Source organism: Macrotis lagotis, chromosome X, assembly GCF_037893015.1.
Source record: "Macrotis lagotis isolate mMagLag1 chromosome X, bilby.v1.9.chrom.fasta, whole genome shotgun sequence".
Taxonomy (NCBI): domain Eukaryota; kingdom Metazoa; phylum Chordata; class Mammalia; order Peramelemorphia; family Peramelidae; genus Macrotis; species Macrotis lagotis.
Genome location: NC_133666.1, coordinates 188707919 through 188730463, shown reverse-complemented (window position 1 = coordinate 188730463; position 22545 = coordinate 188707919). Strand labels below are relative to the sequence as shown.

Below are 22545 nucleotides of genomic sequence, written 5' to 3'. Positions count from 1 at the left end.
ATATATTTTTCTTTACATAGCTTATGTGATTTAATCTACACAACAGTTCTATGAACTAGGCAGTACAGATCTGATTACTCTTATTTTGCAGTCAAGGAAACTGTGACTAAGGTCATATATCCAGTAAGCAATAGAATTAGAACTTCAACACAAGCCTTCTGACACAAAGGTAAATTTGCTTTTCATAACCCCTTGTTGCCTCTCTGAAAGAATTTAGGGAAACATACTATAATGAAAATAGAACTGAATTTAAGCTCAGAAGATCCAATCTGAATCCCATCTTTGATATTTACTTTTGGTATGAAACTTGGATAAATTATTTCAACTTCTCATAGCCTCAGTTTCTTTATCTGTAAAATGAGGACACAATAGAGTATCTCATAACTCTAAATTCTATGATTCCAGGAGATGTTAGTAATTCATGTGGACAAGTATTAATTTGATAAATAATAAAATAGCAAGAACAATATCTACATATAGGGTTTACACTTTACATTTATGATCTCATTTGATTCTCAAAAAAACTCTCTGTGAGGCAGGTATTATTATCCCTATTCTAAAGAAATGAAAACTGAAATTCAGAGAGATTAATTGACTTGCTCAAGATCATATGACTAAGTAAGTCTTCCTGACTCCAAGTCTAGCACTATATTCTCTAGCATCTAGCTTATCTAGCCAGCCAACCCCTGGGAACTCTTTGAGAACAAGGACTATTTTTGTTTTCCCCCCTCCCTCCTTGCCTCCCCTTTTGAGTTCTACATTTTTCTAATTCTCTTCCCTTCTCTCTCCCCATGTTATTGAATAATCTGACAAAGGTTTTATATGTACAATCATGTTTAACATCATCATGTTGTGGAAGAAGAATCAGAACAAAATGGGAAAAACATAAAAAAAGAAAAAAAGCACAAAACAAGTTTTGAAAGGTGAAAATAATATGCTTAGGTCTGCTTTCAGACTCCAGTCCCTCCCCCTTCCGGATGTGGATGGTATTATCTATCATAAGTCTTTTAGGATTGTCTTTGATCTCCGAACTGCTAACAGCTAAGTCCATTATGGTGGATCATCACATAATGTTGATGTTAATGTGTACAATCTTCTTTTGGTTCTACTCACTTTGCTCAGCATCATGCAAGTTTTTTCCAGGCTTTTCTGAAATATACAAGAATAATAATATTCTATCATATTCACATGCCACAATTTTTTTAGGCATTCCTCAATTGTTGAGCATCCTCTCAATTTCCAATACTTTGTCACTTCAAAAAAAGTTGTTACAAATTTTTGTACATATAGGTCTTTTCCCCTTTTTTTATGACCTCTTTGGAACAGTTTTATTTTCTTTTGGGCATGATTCCAAATTGTTCTCCAGAATAGTTGGATCAGTTCACAACTTTCGCAAAAGTGTTTTAGTGTCCCAGTTTTTCCATATTACCTCCAACCTTGATTGTTTTCCTTTTTATTGTCATTTTAAACAATCTGACAGTTATGAGGTAATACTTCAGAATTATTTTAATTTAATAACTTTGAATTTAATTAATAATGATTTATAACATTTTAGCTTTATTTTCTTCATCTGAAAACTTCTTGTTCATATCCTTTGACTATTCATCAGTTGGGAAAAGACTAGTATTCTTATAAATTTAAATCATTTCTCTATATAGTTTAGAAATGAGTCTTATATAAGAAACAGTTATGAAAATTATTTCCCAGCTTTCTGCATTCCTTCTAATCTTGGTTTTAATTTAATGTAATCAAAATTATACATTTTGCATTTTAAAATGTTCTCTATCTCTTGTTTGGTTACAAGCTTCTCCCCTCTCCATAGATCTGACAATTAAACTATTCTTTGTACTTCTAATTAGCATATGGAATCACTCTTTTTGTCTAAATCCTATATTCATTTCAACCTCATCCTGGTATAGGGTATGAGATGCAGGTCTAAGCCCAGTTTCTGCCAAATTATATCTCAATTTTCTCAGCGGTTGTTTTTCAAACTGTAGATTACTATTATCAAATAGTAGGTTGTTATGGTTGACTTTCTTTTTTTTGCATTATATTTAATATTTATTCTCATTTTGTACAAATAATGTTTTTATACATTAATAAAATATTCTTGTTTAAGAGTAAACAAAATACCCCCTCCCCCCAAAAAATATAGACTTGCTGGAGCTATAAAGTAAAGGGGAGAGAAAAAAATTAAAATTTAAAAAAAAATAGTAATTGTAGGTATGGCCAGGTGGCGCAATGGACAGAGTACCAGCCCTGGAACCAGGAGCACCTGAGCCCATATCCAGCCCTGTACACCTAACAATCACCCAGCTGTGTGACATGCAGGCCACCCCAACCCCACTGCCCTGCAAAAACCAAAAAAAAAAGAAAAAAAAAGACCCAAAATAAAATAAAATAGTAATAATAGTAGGGGTGGCTGGGTGGTGGACAGAGCATTGGCTCTTGAGCCAGGAGCATCTGGGTCCAAATCCGGCCTCAGACACCCAATGATCACCCTGCTATGTGGCCTCAGGCAGGCCACCCAGTCCCATTTGCCCTGCACCCCCCGCAAATAATAATAATAAAAAAATGTGCTTCAGTCTTTGTTCCAACACCAACAACTCTGTTGTGGGTGGATCACATTCTTTATGATAAGTCCATTGCAAAAGTTACTTCCATATTTTTCCACCATTGCTGTTGCTGATCTCAACTCCCTCCTTTCGTATTTCTCCACTACCATGTACTATATTTTCTCTCTCCTTTCACTCTGACTCTGCTGTAGGGTAGCTGAATGGCACAGCAGACAGATCCCTGGCCCTGAGCCCCCATACCACCCCTTAGGCCCAGCATCCACCTGGCCCTATGGTCCTGGACAGGCCATCCAATTCCAGCCCCTTGCAAGAAGTAAAAAAGAAAATGTGTTATATCTGACCAATCTCCCCCCATGGTCTACTCTCTCCTTCATCACTCACATCCTCCACCTTCCCCCTGTCCTCCCCCCTTTCCTTCTTACTCCAGATGCCTATACCCCATTGAGTGTATATGCTGTTTCCTCTCCTAGCCATCTCTGATGAGAGTGAAGATTCTCTCATTCCCCCTTGCCTTCCCCCCTTCCATATCATTGCAATAGCTCATTGTAATAAAGAAAAATCTTATATGAATTACCTTGGCCTATTCCCCCTCTCCTTTTTCTTTCTCCCATTACATTTCCCTTTTTTCTATTGACTCCATTTTTAAACCATATTTTATCTTCAGATTCAGCTTTCTCCTGTGCTTCATCTATAAAAGCTCTTTCTACCTGCTCTATTAACTGAGAAGGTTCATATGAGTATTGTCAGTGTCATTTTTCTATGCAGGAATATATGCAGTTCATCATTAAGTTCTTCATATTTTCCCCTTCTCCTCCAATCTCTATGCTTCACCTGAGTCCTGTATTTGATGATCAAACCTTCTGTTCAGCTCTGGCCATTCCAACAGGAACATTTGAAATTCCCCTGGTGCATTAAAAGTCCATCTTTTTCCCTGGAAGAGGACATTCAGTTTTGCTGGGTAGTTGATTCTCGGTTGCAGGTTGCATTCTAAGCTCTTTTGCCTTCTGGTATATTATATTCCAAGCCCTATGAGCTTTTAATGTAGTTGCTGCTAAGGCCTGTGTGATCCTGACTGCAGCTCCACAATATTTGAACTGTGTCCTTCTGGCTGCTTGTAATATTTTCTCTTTGACTTGGGAGTTCTGGAACTTGGTTATAATATTCCTAGGGGTTGTTTTTTAGGGGATCTTTTTCTCGGGGGGATCGGTGGATTCTCTCCATTTCTATTTTGCCCTCTGCTTCTAGGATATCAGGGCAATTTTCCTGTAGTAATTTTTTGAAAATTATGTCAAAGCTCTTTTCCTTAAATTATCTTTCCTAAATCTGTTTTCCATATCAGTTGTTTTTTTCAATGAGATGTTTCACATTTTCTTCTAATTTTTCATTTTTTTGGTTTTGAAGTATTGAGTCCTGATTTCTTGTAAATTCATCTATCTCCCTGAGTTCTAGTCTTTGTCTGAAGGATTTTTTTTCCTCAGAGAATTTTCTTATCTCTTTTTCCAAATGGCCAATCTTGCTTTTTAAAGCATTTTTCTCCTCAGTAACTTTTTTGAACTGTTTTATCCATTTGACCTAAGCTGTTTTTTAGCATACTATTTTCTTCAACATTTTTTTGGATTTCCTTGACTAAGCTGCTGACTTCATTTTCATGTTTTTCCTGCATCTCTCTCATTTCTTTTCCCAGTTTTTCTTCTCCCTCATTTGGTTTTCAAAGTCTTTTTTGAGGTCTGTCATAGCCTGAGCCCAATTTCTGTTTTTCTTGGAGTCTTTAGATGTAGGAGCTTGTGCTTCATCATCTTCAGACTGAGTGTTTTGATCCTTCTTGGGCTCATATGCAAAATATTTCTCAATGGTGTTCCTCTTGTTTCTCTGCTTGCTCATTTTCCCAGCCTAAGCCTGTTTTGGGGGTGCTTCCTGAGCTTTTGGGACACTCCCACAAGGATCTCAGTGTGTGAGGCTCTGTCCTCCCTCCTAGTCTGTGAATGACCATAAGCTCCCCCCTCTGCTCCAGGGCTGAGGTGGGGGGGGCCCTGCTGTTCTATGGGGAGCCTAGATTGCAATCAGGATCTGAATGTGTTCAGAGCCCCAGAGTCCTGTTTCAGGGGCCAAGCTCTGCAGTCTCTCTCTCTCTCTCTCTCTCTCTCTTTACTCCCCTCCCTCAACTCAATGGGCTCATGCCCTGGGGGCTCCTGCTTATAGGCTCCACCTACTTCTGTTTCCTGGATCAGGACTGCCTTGGCCAAGCTGCTTGCTGTGTGCCCTGAGGGCTGGCAGAGGTCCCCCAGCTGTTCCCCCAATTTGTGCCTAGTGCTCCCTGGGGCATAGGTCAGGAAACTCCCCTGCTGCTGTGAGCTGGCTGCCTCTGGGAGGCTGAAGTTCTTTCACTCTGGAGGGCCACCCCTCTGGTGGGCCGCCCTCCAACCCTGGGGAGCAGAGCCTTTCTGCTCTTTTCCAGGTTACCTTGAGTAGGAGAACTGCCTCACTGGGTCCCTCTGTGGGTTCTGTCTCTTGAAAATTTAGTTAGAGTCCTTAGCTTATGAGTTTTATGAGAGAGCACCTAAGACGGGATCGGCTCTCGTCCCCATCTTGGCTCCGCCCCCCCCCCACTATAGTTGAGTTTCAAGGGATCTGATATTGTGATAAAGTGTATTAAATGTAGACTCAAGAGACTAGAATTCAAGAATAACTCTACAGTTTGATAGTTATGTGCTTAGGAAAGATACTCCAGACCTCTGGGGCTTAGTTTACTTGCTTATAAAATAAGGATATATGAATAATACCTAACTCATGTCTAGATATGAACACATATTAATTCCCCTTATACAAGGGGAGTAGGATCAAGAAAGGCTTCTTATCAAAGGTTTTATTTGAACATAATTATAAAGAAAATCAGGGGTTTTCACACAAAGTGAAGAAAGTATATTCTACGCATGGGAAATGCCATTATAGAATCATAGAGATAGAAGTCATATATGAGGACTAGTAAGAAGATCAATTAGGCAGATTTGGAGTATTCATGAAGAGGAGTTATGTGTAAATAAGTCTGGAAAGGCAAGTAGAGGTATAGTGAGGATCAAATGATCTGCCAATTTTTACACATGTAGAGTACTTTGCAAACCTTAAAGTGGTGAAGAGTAAAAATAAATAATAATAAATACAGATTAATTAAATTAAAAGTAATACTAACAATTTTATTATCATTACTTATCCATCTACATACTTGATTCTTTCTTATAGAATGTATGTTCCTTGAGGGGAGGGACTGTTTTAGTTTATTCTTTGTATCATCAGTGCCCAACATAGTGCCCATACAGGCACTCAATAAAGGCTTGTCTAATTGAATCATTGAATTTTAGCAGTTGCTCCTAGTGACTCAGGTTTTGCAATTCACCATTCCAGTCTTTAAAATCCTTTAACCCAAGGAGGTTGCCTTTATTGGCTCAGAGCATGTCAAATCCAAATAGCTGAAGATGAGTTCTCTCTGTCCGAGTTGCTTAGCCCAGGTCTGACATTGTCCAAGGCTTTAGTTAAAGTTAGATGCTACCTGATTTCCATTTACAGTGATTTCTCATAAGGCAGTTTTGGTCTTTTTTGTTTGGGGAGGAGAGCTGAGTAGGAAGAGAGATCAAAGACTTAAATTGAAATAAATTTTGAGAGAATGACACCTGCAGAGGTGGAATACCAATTAGGGATTCCAAAGGAAGAAGGGAGATGGAGAAGAGCTAAATTCCCAGGATGAAATTGTAAAGAAATTTTCAATAGATGAGAAAAATATGAATTGTCTATTGGGAAAAGGGTGGTGGTGCTGGGGAGGGGGAAGACTGGCAGATAGAAGGCTTGTCATGGTGTTGCTTATGACCTTGTGGTGCTTCCTCATGGGGTAGACTTCTAACACATTCAGAACAAAATTTAGTATGAGCTATTTTCTTTAGACCTAAAAAATATGTCTGGTAAATAACAAGTTGGAAATTTGGGAATAGAAAAGTTGTTGCATAAACACGAAAAGCTTGAAGTGCAGATGGTATGGTGTAGTGGAAAGAATAATAAACAGATAGAGAGTGTAAAGATCCATTTTCTAGTCCTGGCCAATGCCATTTATTAGTGGCTATGACTGGGCAAATTCTAAGACTCAGTTTGTCTATAAATTAGCCATAATAATCTCTATCTCATGGGTTGTTGTGAGGATCAAATCAGACAGAAGAGAAAGGCTTTGAAAACTATAAATACAATCTTGAAATTAAGAAGAATAAAAATATGTGACTGTTTCCTGGTCCCAAAGACGTTCTGCCACTACAGGCTTCACTATTGTGAAATCTAACTGTGACATGAAAGAAAACTGGCAATAGATTCCATTTTTTTCTACCAAATTTTATCACTTTGGAGTGTGATGGATTTGGAGTTAGGGAATCTGTGTGGAAATCCCCCAGCTCTGTTATTTACTCACAGTGATTGTTGGACACATTATTTAATGTCTTTGAACCTCAGTTTCTATTTCTATATATGAAGAATTCATTCCTCACAGTGTTTGGACTGGCCACAGGGCATTCCATATTTATGAAATGAGTGAGGTGGGCTAGATGCCAGCTAACATCCCTTATAAGAAAGTGTATCACACCTGGGGAGGGGCGAGACAATATGCCTACATGGCACCCATTTCAATTCAATATGTATAATTAACATCGTCTTCATCACTTTCTTAAGTCTAAACAACCAATAAAACAATAAAGCCCTACTTTATAGCAATTGTTCATTTTTAAGGTATAAATGCTCTTTGAAGATTTCACAAGCAGCTTGAACAGGTTCAAGATGCCTCCAGCACAGCCTTATTTCCAGTTCTAAATCTTAGGGTACAATACAGGGGAAAGAACTCTGACTTTAGAAGTAGAGGATCTAGGTTAGTATATTGATCCACACATCCTAGCTCCCTGTGTAATGTTTTGCTTGTAAAATGAGTACTGTGGAAGAAAAGTATTCTATACCTCATTTTGGGAGTATGACTGAATTGTTCACTAATTCCTGCACATGGAGATGCAGAATTTTGAAATTTCTGGTTGTGATGGCTCATGGGTAATTAATTGGCAGAGGTATCTTAAATACCCCCCCCATATAAGACCTAGACTGTTCTCTTGTAGATGTAGCTCTGATCCCAGGACCCTCTTAGCTCAGGTTAGATGTTGGGATAAATGGAGACATCTAGGAGTCATTGAACAAAGGAAGTTTACTCAATTTGCAAACACAGCAAGGAGGTCAGCAAGGATACAGTGATATTTAGTTTTTCTAGATCTGACCCCATCCTTTCCAAATGGAAGATCATCTGGTAAGAATATCATCAGGGTATGACATCTAGTATGGTCCCAGTCACCCACCATTCTGAGAGACTCCAACTGAGCCTTTAATATCCCCAGGTCAGGAGGTTTAGTCTGGGAACTTGGAGTTGGTCAGATTGGATACTGGGAGGAAATCAGGGAAAATACTACTTTATAATATCTCCCTAGTGTCCATCAACCCAACCCATATTGAAATTATCTTGCATTTATTTTGTATATATTTTGCATTTATTTATCTTTGTTCATGTTATTTCCCTCCAATAAAATATATACTCCTCAAGAGCAGGAACTGAACTTTTTTGTTTGTGGCTATACTTTACCATGTGTCTGAGAAACATTTTATTAGTATTTATAAGCACTTATAATTTCATCATAAGTATTTTGGGTGCATTTTTCTTAGAGGGAGATTTCTGACCAGGAGTGTTCCTTCTACTAATTAGTCAGAAAAAAATCCTTCTTCTGTAAGCAATTTCCAATGATCAGTCATTCACCAAGCATCACAGTGCATTGAGTGCTGGGCTTGGAACCAGGAAGACTCATCTTCCTGAGTTCAAATTTGACCTCAGACATTTGCTAGCTGTGTAACCTTGGACAAGTTATTTAACCCTGCTTGCCTCAGTTTCCTCATCTATAAAATGGCAGAGGAAAATGGCAGAACACTCTAGCATCTTTGCCAAGAAAACCCCAAATGGGATCACAAAGAGTTGTACATGATTGAAACACTTGATGAAAAACAGCAAAACTATGTACAGGATAAATAGGAAATAATTAACAGAGGAAAGGGGCACTTAGTGCAGTGGATAGAGCATTGGCTTGGAGTCAAGAAGACACTTATTATAGCTCTCTTCAAGTTACTTACCCTTGTTTACCCAAGTTTCCTCATCTGAAAATGAACTAGAGAGGGAAATGGCAGAACACTAGAATCTTTACCAACAAACTCCAAATGGAGTCATGAAGAGTCACAACTGAAAGGTTTGAACCACACCATGGGCCAGACATGATACTAAGTACTAGAGATCTGAGAAAGATAGAAGACAGTCCGTGTTCTCAAGCATCTCACATTATAGGAGCAGCTAGGTGGTGCAGTGGATACAGCGTGGACCCTGGAGTCAGGAAAACCTGAGTTTTAAAGCTGACCTCAGACACTTAATAATTACCTAGCTGTGTGACCTTGGGCAAGTCATTTAACCCCACTGTCTTGCAAAAACAAAAACAAAACACACTACAGTGGGAACTTGGGAATGAAGGAACATAGCTACACGATTTTCAGTTAGAATTTCAATTGAACTGCTTACCAAAGGGAACAACAGTAATAATAATGTTGACATGAGTCCATGGAGATTTGTCCTCCTGAAAAACTCTGTCTGCTCCCCTTTTCTGTAATTGATAAACAAATGGAACTTTTTCTTCTCTCTATTTAGGTTCAGGGTTCTAGTCTTTAAAGACTAGTTCTAACTTCTTTAGGGAATAAAATACACTTCTTTTTTGATATGGACCCCAATTCAAGGAAATCTAGGGAGATTAAGATATTAGTCCTAAAACACTGTTAATTAGGGCAGCTAGGTAGGGCAATGGCTAGAGCCATGGGTTTAGAATCCAAGACGTGAGTTTAAAACCATCTACAGGCACTTATTAACTGTATAACCCTGGACAAGTCACTTACCCCTTATTTTCCTTAGGTCCTCAAATGTAAATTGGAGAAGAAAATGGCAAATTCTGCCATTTTCTTTGACAAGAAAAATGTCATGGACAAGTCTGTGCAGTTATGAAGAGTCAGATGTGACTTAAGAGCAATAACACTATTAAATTTATTCTTGATTTTGATAGCACAACAGTCACCTTACTGCTTTATATTTACACATGGTGAATAGAATTGGAGAATCTTTCCAGCTCTAAATCTGTAATTCTATGATCAGTTGATAATCCTATGAATCTAAATCTGTCTTCCAGTGACTGAGAAGTAGCCTTGGGCAAGTGATTCAATCTCCTTGTGCCTCAGTTTCCTCCTCTGTAAAGGGACTGGACTAAAAGATTTCTAAAATTCTTTCTAACTCTTATGTGCTAGGGTTCTTGTCACTTGGTGCTAACTCCCTGGCTCACTGACCAGCACTTTGGTAAGGCTGGGGATTCTGAGTATCTCAGTGATTATGAACCTAACCATGGGTAAGGCCTGTTAATCCTGTTTTCTTTCTTTAATAGAATTTAGTTTTTATTTGATTTATGGACTCTGCTTCCTTCATAGAACTTCATTTGACTTAAGACAGTTCATTGATTTTCAATAATAGAGGAACAGCAAAATAAAGACATGACAGCAGAATGTGACTTTAGCTCAGAGTAATATGGTATAATGTAAGCATTAATCATATCAGGCTGTTTTTTATTAATGAGGTTATGTAAAGCTGGCAACTTCTGAAGTAACCATATTCCCTTTTTCTTGCACATAAGGAGAAGGTTTAAGGAGATTAGACATTCCCTACAGAAAGCCTCAAATCCAGAAAGCTACGGCAAAGCTTAGGGAAACCAATATATAGAGCCTACATTTCCTGAGATGGAAGTTCATCCTGCTCATTGAGTGAATGGGAGGGGTAAAAAATAAAGATAAGGAAAAGTATAAAACGAAAGAAGGAAAATATGGGGAAGTAAAAAGACAATCAAGAATGCACCAGGTTGGGGGGGGGGGGAGAAACAGTACTAGAGACAGACACAGAGACAGACAGACAGACAGATAAAGACACACAGAAGTTCCTTAAAATTTTTATGGACTGAAAAGAAACCTGAAGAGGTCAGAAAATTGTAGAGTTCTTGGACTTCAAAGCCAGAAGGAACTTTAGAGATCATCTAATCAAGTTTTCTGGAAGAAGGAAACTGACCTCATCCTTTCTGTCTAAGAAGACAATTCTGGGCAATTCTTAAAGATTTCTGTTAGTAATCTATCCTAGGGATTGTTCAAGTTGCAACACAGTTGGCTTTTTTTAAGCCCTATTTAAAGAGGGCTTACTTGGCTCATAAGATTACAGGTGTCAAGAATAGGGCAAGGATATATGTTAAAATTTCTAGTTCTGGTGTTGGCCCTCATTCTTGTCTGAATGATGCCCCTTTGTCTCCCTTTTTCTTGAGAAGATGCTCAAGCAGTGGTAAATGGAACCCCCAGGGAGTGGGGAAACCTACCAGGATTGTTAAGAGCATAATTCTTATATGATGACTCAATAATATTGCATTAAGAGAGATTTTGAAAGTATGAAATGTGGAATTATCACATTCTGATTAAAGACAAGCACAACTTAAAGGAATGCAAAGGGCTTAACACTCAAAAACACCTGCAAAGAATTAATGATAAGTTTGGGGAGTAAACTCATCTTTATGTATGGATCACACCATATTCATATTTGTATTACTTAACTATGACAAAAGGGAAATGATTAATGAATCTTATTATTGTCAGGAATCAATCCTATCTTAAGTGCTCTCCAGAATTAGTGTCATCTGTGAAGCAAAGTAGACATAAACTTCCTCTAGGCTGACAACCCATACATATTACCTTGGTACCTTTTGTTAATGAGAGACTGGCTGTTCTGTTTTTATCTGTGAAAAACAGTAGAGTTGTAGAAGACAGAAAGAGGATAGAGGAAGTAGGGAGAGTGAGAATGAGTTATAGAGGGAAAGAAAAAGAGGAAAGAGGAAGAGACAGGAACAGAGAGCAGAGGGTGACTGAAAGAAAAAAAGGAGAAAGAGGAGGAGAAAGAGAAGAGAAAAGAAAAAAGAAGAGGAAGAGGAAGAAAGAGGAGGAGAAGGTGGAGGAGGAGAGGAAGAGGAGGAGAAGGAGAAGGAGGAAGAGAAGAAGGAGGAGGAGGAGGAGGAGGAGGAGGAGGAGGAGGAGGAGAAGAAGAAGAAGAAGAAGAAGAAGAAGAAGAAGATCATCTCTAAGGACCATTCTAGATTTAACTCCTTTGATTTTATAATCTCTAGCAGTAATAGAAAGCATTCTTCTCTTTTTTTCCAAAGTCCTACCCCAGATTTACTTTTCCATCTCCCTTCCCCTTTCCTTTAGGAGGTTGCTTGGGCTGGGGAGCTAACTCTTAGTAAGATTGTTCATCCTTTAATACATATGTATAGTACATGTCCTGATGCTCCTCACTCCCAAATGAATACCTCCCTGAAACTACTAAACACTCAGGTTCAGAACTGGCAAGTCACCCCTTAGATTAATTTAACTGATTTAACAGAGATGACCTAACCTGATAAAGTATCAAAGCTAGAGTGTTTTGTAAGTTATTTAAATGGGGTGAGGTGATTGTTTGAATTAGACCTTCTACCTTTATATGTGGCTTCTAATATTCATCAAAAAATCAAAATGAAATTCTCCCTTATCTTGAGACATGCCTTTCTCTGACCCACACCATTTTTTAAAATCCATGGATGCCTCCTGAACTGTTTTTCCAATCAATAAGGGCAATGCCAAGATAGTGTCCTCAGTTTCCTTGAAGCAATCATTTTCTAACTACCTTTAAGAAAGCAACTGGTCTGAAGATAGCCCCTGTAAAGGAGTAGGAAAGAAAAAGCTGTTCTGCTAACCCAAACCAGAACAGCAGAGACAGTTGAACAAACTCATACTTGCCCTAACTTGAGATGTGATTGGAGTAGCTGGGTGTGTTTGAAGATCTGCCATATTAACATTGAAGGGGAGTGGAATTATTCTGGGAAGGAGCCCCTTCAGCCAGTCACCAAACAAGTCTCAAAAGGTGACACTGCTATGAGAGATCTGGGGGCTATTGATCTTGAGCAGCATTTATCAAGAAGGCACTCAGGGTACTAATGAGTTTTATGCTATTATGCCCAAGGAGGGGGTGTTTGGCAGGAGATGAATTTTCTCAATGGATTTTTTTTTCCTAAGAGAAAAAAAAGTCCCTTTTCTCCTGACTGCACAGAAAATAGTCTTTAAAAAAAATCTTTGTGGAGTATTGGCTTTTAATAAAGCAGAGGAATGAATGGCTTGTGGCTAGCACTGTGGGGACTGATAAAATGTCCTCATTCCTTATAAAAGTGTTGTGAATTGTAGGTGATAACTTCAGGGTGATGGAGGGGGATAGATCTGAGCTTATGTGAAAGCATAAAGATGGTATGCTCTTAAATGTAGAAGAACAATGTGGACTGTACTAATTAGCATAATAAGAATAATTGACATTTATATATCAATTCATAATGCATTATCTAATTTACTCCTGGCCAGGGATGCAAATCTTCACTCTGATTTTCTTCCTACCTAACCCTGATGGCAAAGCTCTTAACCTGTCCAGATCTGAATTTCCTCCTCTGTATAATGAGGTAACTGGACAAGAGGACCTTTTAGTCACTCCCAGCTACAAATATATGCTCCTATGATATTCACATTCACAATTTGTCATTGGATAGGTAGCAAAAAAAAATTTTATCCTTGGAATCGAGATTCTTCTTCCTGATTTCAAATCTAGCATTAGACACTGTGTAACCCTAGGCAGGTGATTGAACCCTGATTGGCTCAGTTTCCTCATCTGTAAAATAAACTGGAGAAAGAAATGGAAAACCATAAAGGTTGTCATAAAGAATCAGACAAGACTGAAACGATTGAACAATGACAGCAAGCAATGAAAGAATTTGTAACTCTGATTAGTAAAATTACCATCATTCTAGAGACCTAATGATGAAATATGTCTGAGAGAGAAAGACTAAGTGAATTGTCTAAGCATTAGAAAGGGACATGCAAATAATGAATTTGGGTCTTCTTATTGCAAGTTCATTGATTCTTTAACTTTAGGAACTGCTTCTCTAAATTTGAAAATCAAATATATATTTGGATTCCATTGAGGAATTCCTTATAATCTTCCACAGGACTTAGCCCAGTGCCTGGATTCTTACTTACTGGCTGACTTTAAATTCTATACCTTGTTCATTGTGTCACACAATACCTTGTACAAAGCTAAATAAAATATTAATATCTAGGACATTTGAGTGGAAAAAAAGACATCTGTAGAGTAAGTCAGTCAGGGTTGATTGTGTAATCTTTAAAAGAAAAAGTGGAGCTACAGAGAAGTGGGAAAAAGGTAAAAAATCAAGGATGAATGACAGGGGTATGGAATAGTAAATAGTGAATAGTAAATGTTATAGAGTCAAACTTGAGTAGAATAGACACAAAATGGGTCAAGGGCCTAGGTCAGATGTCAAATATTAAACAGAAGTATCAAACTATAATCTATGAATTAATATTACTTTTATAATTAAAAAATTAAACATCTATTTTCATTGTTAGTCTTTTTGAATGTATATATACATTCAAAAAGACTATGTCCAAAGAAATGTATCTCATTCTGAGTCTTTCACTATTTATCTGGAGGTGAGTAATATATTTCATCAGTCTCTGGAATGTTGGTTGATGATTACACTAATCAGAGTTCCAAATTCTTTCAGTTGTTTGCTGTTGTTCAATTGTTTCCACTTTGCCTGATTCTTTCTGACAGCCTTTATGGTTTTCTTGACAAAGATTATTAGAGTGGTTTTTCCATTTCCTTCAGCTCATTTTACATATGAGGAAACTGAGGCAAACAGGATTAAGTAACCTTTCTAGGATTATACAATATCTGACACTAGATTTGAAATTAGGAAAATGAATCTTCTCAACTCTAGACCTGGACTCAGTCTACTCTTCCATCTAGCTACATGTATAGTTATATATAAATTGTTCTGGTTCTGTTCTCTTCTCTCTGCATCAGTTTATATAACTCTTCCCAGATTCTCTGAAATCATCTCCATCAGTTCTTTCGTTTTTGTGGAGCAATGGAGTTAAGTTAAGGCCACACAGCTAGTAAGTATCAAGTGTCTGAAGCTAGATTTGAACTCAGGTCCTCCTGATTCCAGGACTAGTGTTCTATCTATTGTACCACCTAGCTGCCCTGATCTTTTCTTACTCTACAATAATATTTCATCACATTTATGTGTCACAATGTGTTTGGACATTCCCCAACTGATGCAGTACTCTCAGGATCAATGCTCTTATAAACTGGAATTGTTAAAGTATGGTGGTAGGGGAAGAATATTTTAAACCAGAGGAAGTCTGTCTACAAAGTTGACTTGTCAGATGGCAAATTTAGGATTCAAATATATTTTGACAGGCTGGAACATTGATCTAGTAAGGTGACATTAATAGGGGTAAAGGTAATGTTCCATATTTATATTAAAAATAGCTTAAATTCATAATGAATAAAGTATATCTAGAAAGCAGATTATATGATTAATCAATTGGTAAATATTTGTTAAGTACTTACTGTGGGCCAGAACCTATCTTAAGCCTTGGGGGATCCAAAGAAAGGCAAATGACCATCCCTTTTCTCAAGTAGCTCATAATTTAATATGAGAGAAAACAAAGAACCATCTACAAACAAGTTATATATAGGATAAATAGGAAATACTCAACAGAGGGAAGGTACTAGAAATAAAGGGGTTTGGGAGAACTGTTCTATAGTAGGTAAGATTTCAGTTAGGACTTGAAAGAAGCCAGGGAAGGCAGGAGGTAGAGGTGAGAATCAAGAACAATCAAAGAATAGAAAATAGCTAATGACCTAAGTGAGATAGGAGCAAGAAAGCCAGTGTTATTGAATCAAAGAAAGAGGGATTAAAGAGTATTTGGTGGTGGTGGTGATGGGAAGCGGAAGGTGTAGGAAGCCTGTAATCAACTGGAATACTTTCGGGTCTAGGTTCTACACTTTGGAAAGGATGTTGACCAAAATTTACAGAATTTGAGGAAAGATGATGAAGTTGGTGAGGGGACTAAAGATAGTGCCAGATGATATTCAATCTGTAAAGTATGTGTAGGTAATATGAATGTTTCTCCAGGGGAAACATTCTTTCCTACTTAGAGTAGATCAGTATAAGGGTTCAAGAGGTGGGACACTCTGTTCTCTGAAGAAGAGGGCTATTGGACAAGAATTATATCTGTCTCCCTTCATATATTGCTGGTCTAGGGTATGGATTTTTAAGTGCTCACAGTCCCTGAAAGGGAATGGTGATCCCAAATTTCACATTCAGGTTTGATGCCTTCCTACCAGATGTAAGTTACACAAAGGATTCAATTCAATTCAACAAACATTTGTTAAATACTGTGCTAATTGCTGGCCTGGTAGTCATATTCTGTCATCAGATAATACATGCTTGTGATTACCTGGAACTGGTAGTTTGAAATAGTTCTTTGCTGGGGCAGCTAGGTGGTGCAGTGGATAGAGCACCAGTCCTGGAGTCAGGGGGACCTGAGTTCAAAACTGAAATCAGACACTTACTAGTTGCCTAATTGACAAGTCACTTAACCCCATTGCCTTGCAAAAACAAAACAAACAAAAAGAAATAGTTCCCTGTTGATATGGAAGGAAGGAAAACAAACCAGGGAAAATCTTCCAGGAAAGATCAAACTGATTAGTTCATTGGGACACAGATTAGGATGGACCTGGTAGCTGTCAGATATCATATGCTGATGATTGCCCAGCACTGATGAAGTAATATGGTGTCTTGCTGATACAGGAGAAAGGAAAACCAGTTTAAGGCCAAGACTCCTAAAACAGTCAGACCATCTCCAATAGTCCTCTAATTGTTCCATGAGATGGAACAATTCTGGTAAAAGCAAGTGAAAAAAGATGTTTCACACAGCACACTCCTCACTGTAATAAACAACTCCTGTCTCCAATTACTTGGTTGATTCTCTTCAATACCAAAGGCCCTAGTGGTAGTAGTGGTAGTGGTGGTAGTAGCAGCAGTGGTAAAAGTAGTAGTAGTAGTGATGGTGATAGTAGTAGTGGTAGTGGTAAGTGGTAGTAGCAGTGACAGTAAAAGTAGTAGCAGTAGTGGTGATAGTGATAGTAGTAGTAGTAGTAGTAGTAGTAGTAGTAGTAGCAGTAGTATAAGTGGTAGCAGTAGTGGTAGCAGTAGTGGTAGTAGTAGTGGTAGTGATCGTAGTAGCAGTAATGTTGATGGTGATAGTGGCAGTAGTAGTAGTAGTAGTAGTAGTAGTAGTAGTAGTAGTAGTAGTAGTAGTAGTAGTAATAGTACTGGTACTAATAATAGTAGTGGTAATGCTATTAATAGCAGTGGTCATAATAATAGTAGTAGTAGGATATCTAGATGATGCAGTGGATAGAGCACTGGCCTTGTAGTCAGGTGGACAGGACTTTGACACTTGATACTCACTGGCTGTATGACCATGGCTGAGTCAATTTACCCTGATTGCCTCCAGGGCCATCTCCAGTCATCCTGATTCATATCTGGTCACTGGACCCAGATGGCTCTAGAGGAAAAAGTGAGGCTGGTGACTGAGCACCTCCCTGCCTCACTCAAATCTAATTCACTGGCTTTTCATGGTATCACCTCCCTGAAGTCATGGTCTTCTTCCAGGATGAAGTACAAACATCAACAGTATTGGTGGTTTAACTGGTATAAGTAGAGGTTGTAGGAGGGGGGGGGGTAGTAGTAGCAGTGGTAGAAAGCATAGTAATAGGACAGTTAGATGGCACAGTGAACATAGCACTGTCCATGGTAGTCAGGAAGACCTGACTTCAAATAGTGGTAGTGGTAGTATAAGTAGTAGTAATAGTGATAGTAGTAGTAGTTGGTGGTGTTGAAAGTATTAGTTGGGGAGAGAATACGAAAACTAAAACTAAAGACAGTCTTCCTTCAAGGAGTTTACTACTAAACAAGGAAGACAATATCCAAAACCAAGCTGAAAGACTGGGTAGACAGGGTGTGGAGTTCTGTAGAGTTCAATCCTAGTAAAAATGCAATGGAGAGTAAGTTAGAAAACCCAAATGTCTGCCCTGTATAAAAGATAATTTGGGGGGGGGGGGGCTGGGTGGTGCAGTGGATAAAGCACTGGCCCTGGAGTCAGGAGTGCCTGGGTTCAGATCTGGCCTCAGACACTTAGTGATTGCCTAGCTGTGTGGCCTTGGGCAAGTCACTTAACCCCATTGCCTTGCAAAAACCTAAAAAAAAAGATAATTTGGGGAGAAGTTTAGGGTTCCATAAATAATGGTGAGCAAGCCTGTTGATCTAAGCAGACAACAAAATCAGAGAAAATTTTACAGATTTGGATATACCAGAGAAGACACAAAGTGAGTTTATTCTCCCACTTGGAGAAAGAGGAGAGGGAGAGAGAGAGAGAGAGAGAGAGAGAGAGAGAGAGAGAGAGAGAGAGAGAGAGAGAGAGAGAGATTTAATCACTGAAGAAATTCTCTAAAGCCTCTAGAGATTAGGGATATAGAAGGAGTTGCTTTTCTACTACATATTTGCCAGTTCTCAAAAACTTTTCTCTCTCCTTACTAACTGTCCTGATGAGAGCCTGGAACCATACCTATCTTCTCTCAAAACAGGAATGAAGAAGAATCTGTCATCTCCAAAGTTCTGGAACAAAGTCTACCTCTCATACAAGCATGAAGTGAGTATTCATTCTCTCTAATAATTCAGAATCACACCTAAGGTGGGAGAACTTTAAAAATGCAGGTTGCAAGTTTGAGGAAATGAGAATATTTAGCTTCACAGAGAGGAGACTTGACTATAGAGCTGTCATTTGTGGAAATAGTATTAGATTTGTTCTTTTTGATCCCAGAAGGAAGAACTAGAACCAATGACTGGAGCATTCAATAAGGGCAGTTTGTTTTACTTGATGTAAGGAAAAGTTTCCTTAAATTAGAAAACCCTTCCACCCTCAGATTCATAGATTTTCATACTGATACATATTTTCTTAACTGGTTGTGATACTAAGAAATACATTTATTTAACCAAGAATAATACATTTCATCTTTCCACTTCAGGATTCAAGTCATGAGTCATATTATAATAAACCTCAGTAGTCCCAAGAGTACTCAAGTGATACTTAATCTTTACCCTTTTGCGTTATTATTTCAAATTTTTCTTATTAGCCTATGCATTGTTATTCCTATACACATTAATATGTACTCAACTCTATTCCTTTTTTCTTCTTTCTTGAGAACTTATGAATATTTCTCCATTCAGATCCTCTTTCCAAGTCACATATGTTGTCTTTCAGAATCCAGGTTTCCTTCCACACCATGAACAAATAAATACATGAAAAAGCAGCAAAATGTGTGCAAAATATTGCACTGGTTTTGGGTATACAAATAGAAAAGTCAGATAATCCCTGCTCTCAAGAAACTTACATTCTTATAAAAGAATATATATATATATATATATATATATATATATATATATGTGTGTGTATACATATATATGTATATTTATGATTTTAGTTACAAGTCAAAAAGGAAGACCCCAATAGTCTTTAGGGTGCCTGAAAAAGTCAATGGTAGTTAACTTTTTTTTTAGGTTTTTGCAAGGCAGATGGGGTTAAATGGCTTGCCCAAGGCCACACAGCTAGGTAATTATTAAGTGTCAGACCGGATTTGAACCCAGGTACTCCTGACCCTAGGGCTGGTGCATTATCCACTGTGCCACCTAGCCACCCCATGGTAATTAACTTTCTATAGAATCATTTCTATTGATGAATACATATTTTTATGATATTTCCAATTTGGTTATTTGAGGGAAAAGAACTTTGTTTTCTGAGTTTTCAATAGATATAGGTGAAGAAGCAGAGGAGTAGAAAACATTAATGGAATTTACTTTTGATTTTAAACCCAACTCCTTTCTTTTACATGTTATAAAAATGAGACCCAGAAAAGTGAATAATTCAGATTTTCTGACACTAGTCTAGTGCTCTTTTCATTACAATGTAAGAAAGGGTTAAGACCTAGAATGCAGTCACAAGTGATAAAATGCTTTTCAGTGTTCCCTCAAGAGACCAATCTTTATGGAAATGTATAGAAATTTGCTTGGGACTTGTTCTGACATGGGAAAAGGGAGGGAGGGAAGAATGTTCTGACAAATTAAAGTCAAATGTTGATGGTCTCAGTTTCCTCACTTTTAATATGAAGGAGTTGCCTTGTAAAAATGAACAAATTTAAAGATTTAAGAATTCTGATCAACACAATGACCTTCATTGATTCCAGAGGACTGATGATAAGGAATATTACCTACCTCTGACAGTGAGATGTTTACACAGGTTTGCAGAAAACATGCATTTTTCGATATGATCAAAATGAAAATTTCTTTTGCTTGACAATGTTTATTTTTTTAAAAGAAGGGAGTAAGGTGTTGGTCATTTGTTTGTATTTCCAATAAGGAATTGAGAGGTGGGAGGGAGAAAAAAATTACTTGATATTTGAAAAATATACAATTCAATTAAAATTACCTATATATGACCTTTAAGATACCCTCTACCTCTAGATTGCTAGATGGTTTTTTTTAATCCTAAAATATAGACAACACACATGTCTCTCATCTACAAACCAAAATCTTTTCCCATAGTGAAATGATGTTCTTGGGCAGAACTCATCAAAATCTTACTTTCACTGAGTTCTAGGTAGGAGAAGTCTTTATAGAACTAGTGGTAAAAATTTATCTACCCTCTGCCTTTGAGGAGTGTTACACCCAAACTGTTATAAGGATAAACGAATTTATCCAGTTTATATAAACTTCCAGGGATGGAAATATTCTTGCCTCTTTGTGCATCACTCCAATGAAATCACAAGTCTAGACCCGCCCCCCCCCAAGTTCTAATATTGTAATCCTTGCCAGTTTTTTCTTGCTTTATCCTTAAGGGAGATATGACAAAAAAATATGGAAATATATGAAATAAGCACCTTTTCCGTGAACACTTATTGAGTGTCTATTATACATCAAAAGATATAAAGAGAATACATAGTTCAGTCTCTGTCCTCAATGAGCTTATAAGAAGCAGGTAGATAATCATTTTCTAACACTGCATATTCTGTAAAACATATGACACTAGGTTATGAAGGAACCCTCAACAGAATCTCCATGAACCTGTTTCCATAGCAAATTCACTTTTTTTCAAAATCTTCAATGAAGTACTCTGTTTGAATAGCATTAAAGGCTCTCAAGAGAACACAAGTGACTCAAATGGAATAATGACTATCAAAAATTCGGAAACAGAGCTTTCCCTACATCTTGGAACTAGTTAGCCAATAGCAGGTGATAAATCTTCAGAAATAAATTCCCAGTGAGGAAATTAGCTCTGCCAGGGTAAAGGAAGAAAATAGAAAGATCAAGTCTCAAGACAAAATTTCTGACTGGAAAAACAACTGGCATAGGAAAGGAATCCACAGACAAGACTCCCAAACACAATCCTTTCTTTCAGTTATCACAACCATTTCTTTGGGTTTTGCTCCCATGGTTTTACCATCCATGACCTGGGGCAGTGTGTTTTGATGGATCAACATTTGATCTTGACTTTGAGGAAATCAATTAGTCAAGAGGGAACTTATCTATGAAAGCATAGTTCCAGGTCAAAAGCAAAAAATTCATGACCCACAATTAGATTCACCCAAGTGTCCATTATTTTTATATTCAGAGCAGTCTGGTAAGAAGAAGGAGGAAAAGTATGGGAAAAATGGAAAGGACTCTAGTTTGGAGGAAGAAGATCTGGGTTCAAATTCCAACTTTGACATTTACTACCTTGTGACCTTAGGCAAATTATTTAGTTTCTATGAATCTTGATCTCATCAGTAAAAGTAAGATATAAACCTAAATGTTGTTTGAGATCCCTTCTAGCTCTCAATCTATGATTTCATGAAATCAATGACTGAGAGAGGACAGATGAGGGCAGTGGTGTCTTTAGCTTTATAATGAAAAAAATATATCTCTCCCCCCACACACACACACCCTCCAATGACCTGAAGGACAAGCAGCTTTCCCTGCCCAAGGATTGCTTGCTGTCTAACCCTTTGATTCCTTAATGGTTGCCCTGTTTGTGTATTTAGGCCAGTTCTCTGTTTCCATACTACTTTGTATTCAGCACACTCAGCCCTTTGTTCGTTTTGTGTCATTAGATTAAAGATTTACTCTTCACAATATCTCTGTCATTGTCCCAGCTCCCCTTGGTGACAGTAGAGCTGCCTGCTTAAGGGGAGGGGGGGGGGGCACAAGAAACAAATTAAAAGACAGTGGAAAAATACTCAGGACTGCCACTATCTGGAAGCTGCCAAGCATCACAGCCTAGCCTCAGCAGAGCTAATATGTACAGAGAATAGGAGGACTCTTGGGCATGGGAATGGATAAGCTTTCCTGGAAGCCAAGGAAAGAGGGTCTGATTTGGGAGAAGAGCACAATATCAAAATCTCAAAAGACAATCTCAAAAAACAAACCAGGCTGGTGCTTTCTGATACAGAAAGCTTCATCTCTTTATATTGAAGGAGCACCAAATTCCCAAGGCAGGAATTCTTTTTCATTTAGGGGTCATGATAGTCTGGTGAAACCTAGGAACCTGTTCTCAGAATAACATTTTTAAATGTATGAAATAAAAAAAATATGATTACAAAGGAATTAATTAAATTGAAATGTTATTTTAATTATTATTTTATATAATTTTATCTTTTTTTAATTTTTAAGATCATACATTGTGAGACCTGGGAGGAAAAGAACAGCAAATTTTTAGGCAGAGATTAAAATATAGGATAATTCATATGAGGTCAGGACACTATAATTTACATAGGGCCAGATTAACCTCATTTGCCAAATCATCCATCTTTTTATTG

The 22545-nt window shown here is 37.7% G+C and overlaps 1 long non-coding RNA gene across 1 annotated transcript in view; it reads right to left on the bottom strand.

Annotated features, from left to right (window-relative positions):
- Window positions 1-863: 863 nt before the first annotated feature.
- The window catches only part of LOC141499790 (uncharacterized), a 50718-nt gene continuing 29036 nt past the window's right edge, over window positions 864-22545 (bottom strand). Inside the window, exon 4 of the long non-coding RNA XR_012471768.1 lies at window positions 864-1149. This is a non-coding gene — a long non-coding RNA (uncharacterized LOC141499790). The remainder of the gene's footprint in view (window positions 1150-22545) is intronic.